Source organism: Bufo bufo, chromosome 10 (genome assembly GCF_905171765.1).
Source record: "Bufo bufo chromosome 10, aBufBuf1.1, whole genome shotgun sequence".
Taxonomy (NCBI): domain Eukaryota; kingdom Metazoa; phylum Chordata; class Amphibia; order Anura; family Bufonidae; genus Bufo; species Bufo bufo.
In genome coordinates this window covers 149,697,806-149,705,234 of record NC_053398.1, presented here as the reverse complement: position 1 = coordinate 149,705,234, position 7,429 = coordinate 149,697,806, and positions in this window count along the sequence as shown.

Genomic DNA, 7,429 nt, shown 5'->3' with positions numbered 1-7,429 from the left:
GTGGGGTAGTTATACTGCCCTGGCATTCTAGGGGCCCAAATGTGTGGTAAGGAGTTTGAAATCAAATTCAGTAAAAAATGACCTGTGAAATCCGAAAGGTGCTCTTTGGAATATGGGCCCCTTTGCCCACCTAGGCTGCAAAAAAGTGTCACACATCTGGTATCTCCGTACTCAGGAGAAGGTGGGGAATGTGTTTTGGGGTGTCATTTTATATATACCCATGCTGGGTGAGAGAAATATCTTGGCAAAAGACAACTTTTCCCATTTTTTTATACAAAGTTGTCATTTGACCAAGATATTTATCTCACCCAGTATGGGTATATGTAAAAAGACACCCCAAAACACATTGCCCAACTTCTCCTGAGTACGGGGATACCAGATGTGTGACGCTTTTTTGCAGCCTAGGTGGGCAAAGGGGCCCATATTCCAAAGAGCACCTTTCGGATTTCACTCCTCATTTTTTCCTGAATTTGATTTCAAACTCCTTACCACACATTTGGGCCCCTAGAATACCAGGGCAGTATAACTACCCCACAAGTGACCCCATTTTGGAAAGAAGACACCCCAAGGTATTCCGTGAGGGGCATGGCGAGTTCCTAGAATTTTTTATTTTTTGTCACAAGTTAGTGGAAAATGATGATTTTTTTTTTTTTTTCATACAAAGTCTCATATTCCACAAACTTGTGACAAAAAATAAAAACTTCCATGAACTCACTATGCCCATCAGCGAATACCTTGGGGTCTCTTCTTTCCAAAATGGGGTCACTTGTGGGGTAGTTATACTGCCCTGGCATTCTAGGGGCCCAAATGTGTGGTAAGGAGTTTGAAATCAAATTCTGTAAAAACTGACCAGTGAAATCCGAAAGGTGCTCTTTGGAATGTGGGCCCCTTTGCCCACCTAGGCTGCAAAAAAGTGTCACACATCTGGTATCTCCGTACTCAGGAGAAGTTGGGCAATGTGTTTTGGGGTGTCATTTTACATATACCCATGCTGGGTGAGATAAATATCTTGGTCAAATGCCAACTTTGTATAAAAAAATGGGAAAAGTTGTCTTTTGCCAAGATATTTCTCTCACCCAGCATGGGTATATGTAAAAAGACACCCCAAAACACATTCCCCAACTTCTCCTGAATACGGAGATACCAGATGTGTGACACTTTTTTGCAGCCTAGGTGGGCAAAGGGGCCCATATTCCAAAGAGCACCTTTCGGATTTCACTCGTCATTTTTTACAGAATTTGATTTCAAACTCCTTACCACACATTTGGGCCCCTAGAATGCCAGGGCAGTATAACTACCCCACAAGTGACCCCATTTTGGAAAGAAGAGACCCCAAGGTATTCGCTGATGGGCATAGTGAGTTCATGGAAGTTTTTATTTTTTGTCACAAGTTAGTGGAATATGAGACTTTGTATGAAAAAAAAAAATATATAAAAAAAATCATCATTTTCCACTAACTTGTGACAAAAAATAAAAAATTCTAGGAACTCGCCATGCCCCTCACGGAATACCTTGGGGTGTCTTCTTTCCAAAATGGGGTCACTTGTGGGGTAGTTATACTGCCCTGGCATTTTCCAGGGGCCCTAATGTGTGGTAAGTAGGTAAATGACCAGTGAAATCCAAAAGGTGCTCTTTGGAATATGGGCCCCTTTGCCCACCTAGGCTGCAAAAAAGTGCCACACATGTGGTATCTCCGTACTCAGAAGAAGTTGGGGAATGTGTTTTGGGGTGTCATTTTATATATACCCATGCTGGGTGAGAGAAATATCTTGGCAAAAGACAACTTTTCCCATTTTTTTATACAAAGTTGTCATTTGACCAAGATATTTATCTCACCCAGTATGGGTATATGTAAAAAGACACCCCAAAACACATTGCCCAACTTCTCCTGAGTACGGGGATACCAGATGTGTGACGCTTTTTTGCAGCCTAGGTGGGCAAAGGGGCCCATATTCCAAAGAGCACCTTTCGGATTTCACTCCTCATTTTTTCCTGAATTTGATTTCAAACTCCTTACCACACATTTGGGCCCCTAGAATACCAGGGCAGTATAACTACCCCACAAGTGACCCCATTTTGGAAAGAAGACACCCCAAGGTATTCCGTGAGGGGCATGGCGAGTTCCTAGAATTTTTTATTTTTTGTCACAAGTTAGTGGAAAATGATGATTTTTTTTTTTTTTTCATACAAAGTCTCATATTCCACAAACTTGTGACAAAAAATAAAAACTTCCATGAACTCACTATGCCCATCAGCGAATACCTTGGGGTCTCTTCTTTCCAAAATGGGGTCACTTGTGGGGTAGTTATACTGCCCTGGCATTCTAGGGGCCCAAATGTGTGGTAAGTAGGTAAATGACCTGTGAAATCCGAAAGGTGCTCTTTGGAATGTGGGCCCCTTTGCCCCCCTAGGCTGCAAAAAAGTGTCACACATCTGGTATCTCCGTACTCAGGAGAAGTTGAGGAATGTGTTTTGGGGTGTCTTTTTACATATACCCATGCTGGGTGAGATAAATATCTTGGTCAAATGCCAACTTTGTATAAAAAAATGGGAAAAGTTGTCTTTTGCCAAGATATTTCTCTCACCCAGCATGGGTATATGTAAAATGACACCCCAAAACACATTCCCCAACTTCTCCCGATTACGGAGATACCAGATGTGTGACACTTTTTTGCAGCCTAGGTGGGCAAAGGGGCCCATATTCAAAAGAGCACCTTTCGGATTTCAAAGGTCATTTTTTACAGAATTTGATTTCAAACTCCTTACCACACATTTGGGCCCCTAGAATGCCAGGGCAGTATAACTACCCCACAAGTGACCCCATTTTGGAAAGAAGAGACCCCAAGGTATTCGCTGATGGGCATAGTGAGTTCATGGAACTTTTTATTTTTTGTCACAAGTTAGTGGAATATGAGACTTTGTATGAAAAAAAAAAAAAAAAAATAAGCATTTTCCACTAACTTGTGACAAAAAATAAAAAATTCTAGGAACTCGCCATGCCCCTCACGGAATACCTTGGGGTGTCTTCTTTCCAAAATGGGGTCACTTGTGGGGTAGTTATACTGCCCTGGCATTTTCCAGGGGCCCTAATGTGTGGTAAGTAGGTAAATGACCTGTGAAATCCTAAAGGTGCTCTTTGGAATATGGGCCCCTTTGCCCACCTAGGCTGCAAAAAAGTGCCACACATGTGGTATCTCCGTATTCAGGAGACGTTGGGGAATGTGTTTTGGGGTGTCATTTTACATATACCCATGCTGGGTGAGAGAAATATCTTGGCAAAAGACAACTTTTCCCATTTTTTTATACAAAGTTGGCATTTGACCAAGATATTTCTCTCACCCAGCATGGGTATATGTAAAATGACACCCCAAAACACATTCCCCAACTTCTCCTGAGTACGGCGATACCAGATGTGTGACACTTTTTTGCAGCCTAGATGCGCAAAGGTGCCCAAATTCCTTTTAGGAGGGCATTTTTAGACATTTGGATACCAGACTTCTTCTCACGCTTTGGGGCCCCTAGAATGCCAGGGCATTATAAATACCCCACATGTGACCCCATTTTGGAAAGAAGACACCCCAAGGTATTCAATGAGGGGCATGGCGAGTTCATAGAAATTTTTTTTTTTTGGCACAAGTTAGCGGAAATTGATATTTTTTATTTTTTTCTCACAAAGTCTCCCGTTCCGCTAACTTGGGACAAAAATTTCAATCTTTCATGGACTCAATATGCCCCTCACGGAATACCTGGGGGTGTCTTCTTTCCGAAATGGGGTCACATGTGGGGTATTTATACTGCCCTGGCATTCTAGGGGCCCTAAAGCGTGAGAAGAAGTCTGGAATATAAATGTCTAAAAAATTTTACGCATTTGGATTCCGTGAGGGGTATGGTGAGTTCATGTGAGATTTTATTTTTTGACACAAGTTAGTGGAATATGAGACTTTGTAAGAAAAAAAAAAAAAAATTCTGCTAACTTGGGCCAAAAAAATATCTGAATGGAGCCTTACAGAGGGGTGATCAATGACAGGGGGGTTGATCAATGACAGGGGGGTGATCAATGACAGGGGGGTGATCAATGACAGGGGGGTGATCAATGACAGGGGGGTGATCAGGGAGTCTATATGGGGTGATAACCACAGTCATTGATCACGCCCGTGTAAGGCTTCATTCAGACGTCCGGATGCGTTTTGCGGATCCGATCCATCTATCAGTGCATCCGTAAAAATCATGCGGACATCTGAATGGAGCTTTACAGGGGGGTAATCAATGACAGGGGGGTAATCAATGACAGGGGGGTGATCAGGGAGTCTATATGGGGTGATCACCACAGTCATTGATCACGCCCCTGTAAGGCTTCATTCAGACGTCCGGATGCGTTTTGCGGATCCGATCCATCTATCAGTGCATCCGTAAAAATCATGCGGACGTCTGAATGGAGCTTTACAGGGGGGTAATCAATGACAGGGGTGTAATCAATGACAGGGGGGTGATCAGGGAGTCTATATGGGGTGATCACCACAGTCATTGATCACGCCCCTGTAAGGCTTCATTCAGACGTCCGGATGCGTTTTGCGGATCCGATCCATCTATCAGTGCATCCGTAAAAATCATGCGGACGTCTGAATGGAGCTTTACAGGGGGGTAATCAATGACAGGGGGGTGATCAGGGAGTCTATATGGGGTGATCACCACAGTCATTGATCACGCCCCTGTAAGGCTTCATTCAGACGTCCGGATGCGTTTTGCGGATCCGATCCATCTATCAGTGCATCCGTAAAAATCATGCGGACGTCTGAATGGAGCTTTACAGGGGGGTAATCAATGACAGGGGGGTAATCAATGACAGGGGGGTGATCAGGGAGTCTATATGGGGTGATCACCACAGTCATTGATCATGCCCCTGTAAGGCTTCATTCAGACGTCCGGATGCGTTTTGCGGATCCGATCCATCTATCAGTGCATCCGTAAAAATCATGCGGACATCTGAATGGAGCTTTACAGGGGGGTAATCAATGACAGGGGGGTGATCACCACAGTCATTGATCATGCCCCTGTAAGGCTTCATTCAGACGACCGGATGCGTTTTGCGGATCCGATCCATGTATCAGTGCATCCGTAAAAATCATGCGGACATCTGAATGGAGCTTTACAGGGGGGTGATCAATGACAGGGGGGTAATCAATGACAGGGGGGTGATCAGGGAGTCTATATGGGGTGATCAGGGGTGATTAGGGGTGATCAGGGGCTAATAAGGGGTTAATAAGTGACGGGGGGGGGGGTGTAGTGTAGTGTAGTGGTGCTTGGTGCTACTTTACTGAGCTACCTGTGTCCTCTGGTGGTCGATCCAAACAAAGGGGACCACCAGAGGACCAGGTAGCAGGTATATTAGACGCTGTTATCAAAACAGCGTCTAATATACCTGTTAGGGGTTAAAAAAAACACATCTCCAGCCTGCCAGCGAACGATCGCCGCTGGCAGGCTGGAGATCAACTCTCTTACCTTCCGTTCCTGTGAGCGCGCGCGCCTGTGTGCGCGCGTTCACAGGAAATCTCGCGTCTCGCGAGATGACGCGTATATGCGTGACTGTGCGCAGGGCTGCCACCTCCGGAACGCGATCCTGCGTTAGGCGGTCCGGAGGTGGTTAATCATTGACCTACACTATGTCCGATGTGGTACTCAAACGGGCGCAGAATAAAACCCACAGAGGCACATAAATTATTGTTTCTGGGAAGCAGATGCGGTCTAAACAGCGATCGGCTGCCCAGAAACAATGCAGCTGTATGCAATAGCGACTGCTCGTCCTCATACTGTGGAGGAGATTTCTGCATGTAAATGGAGAGCTTCACCCCCACTGAGCGAGCAACCGACTGTCGGGAAGGAACGCTACCTGCCTGACAATCTGCTGCTCCTCGCCCTGTGTAAATGTGCCTTTACATCTTATTTGTATAAATCATGTTATGGATCGTATTGTATCAGAAGTCAGTCACATGTAATTCTTATAAATCCAGACCACTCTGCGCAGGGCAAAGGAGAGAATTGGAGCATGAAATGCTCCGATGCTCATATCAGGGGGGCCAGAGGGGTGAAGATGGGGATATGTCCGGGTTCCGCTCTGAACCCGGACAACCCCTTTAACTTCTTGGTAGCTTAATTTATAAGGCAAGTGTAAAAGTGTGTAAGCAGAGTACTCCATTACAGTCACATTCAAGGTCAGAGGTGCAGTGAATGCCAGAGCGCCCGTTCATGGCCTGTTGTGTTGCATGTGTGCCAATCGTAGATGTTGCTGGCATATTGATAGGATATGCCCAAATGTCAGATAGGTGAGGGTCCCTCCTCTTATCTCTAGCACGGAGCCCCCATAATAAAGAACAGCAAATCACTTATATATGGTGTCCTCTGCATTCACTGAAAAATAGCCATACAAGTGCGCTTGGGTATCTTTGGAAGTCCCATAACAGTGAATAGATACCGTGCATGCACGGCCACCTTTCTGTCCACCATCATGGGACTGCCGGAAATAGCTATTATTGGAACTCCCATATGGGAGAACAGAGGGTGGCAGAACACTTCACTTTGACAGGACCAGCACCTATCTGACATTTGTGGCACAGCCTCTATTCCCAGCATGCTCTGGGGCTGTAGACTTGGCACTTGTGTGAGAGATAGAATTTGGAAATTCTCTTATTATAATAAGATTACAATATGATGAATGCGTTATGCATGTACGTCCTGGCTCTGACCTCCCCTCGTGACCACACACTTTGATGTCCGCTGCCTTTATCACTTGTTCATATCAGGCAAAGGTCATTTTTGGAGAGGCTCAGACAAAAGAGGCGACAGTTGATAAATGATGACATAACAACCAGAGCTGAAGAGAAATGACCAGGGAACACTCTGACCGTGATTGTTACTGTCCAAAAAGGAAAACTACAAAAACTGCATGTTCAAAAAATGCCGCCCCTCCCCCCCCCCAAAAAAAAGAAGGAAAATGAGACTAAAACGTATGTGTGGATGAACCATTACTTTTCAATCATCTTAAAGGGGTTTTTCCAGAATTATGGACAAATTTAGCCAGCCACCAGGGCATGTGGTACCTATTGAAAAAGTCACACCCCCCTGCTCCCCGCTGCTCCATTCCAGCACCCTGGTTTAGTTTTGGCAATCTGGTCCACCTACTTCCGGATGGGTGTCACATACGCCACTGCAACCAATGACTGGCCTCAGCAGTGACATGTCCCCAGGCAGCAGATCACAGTTGGGTCACTGCTGAGGCCAGTCACTTGCTGCAGCAGCGCATGTGGTACTGCCCATACAAGAGCTGGAAGTAAAAGATCGCAGAACAAAGCCACAGCGCCAGAATGGTGTAACTGGGAGCCGATGAGTGTGACTTTTTCAACAGATACCACACTCTCCAGGGGCTGCAAAAAAA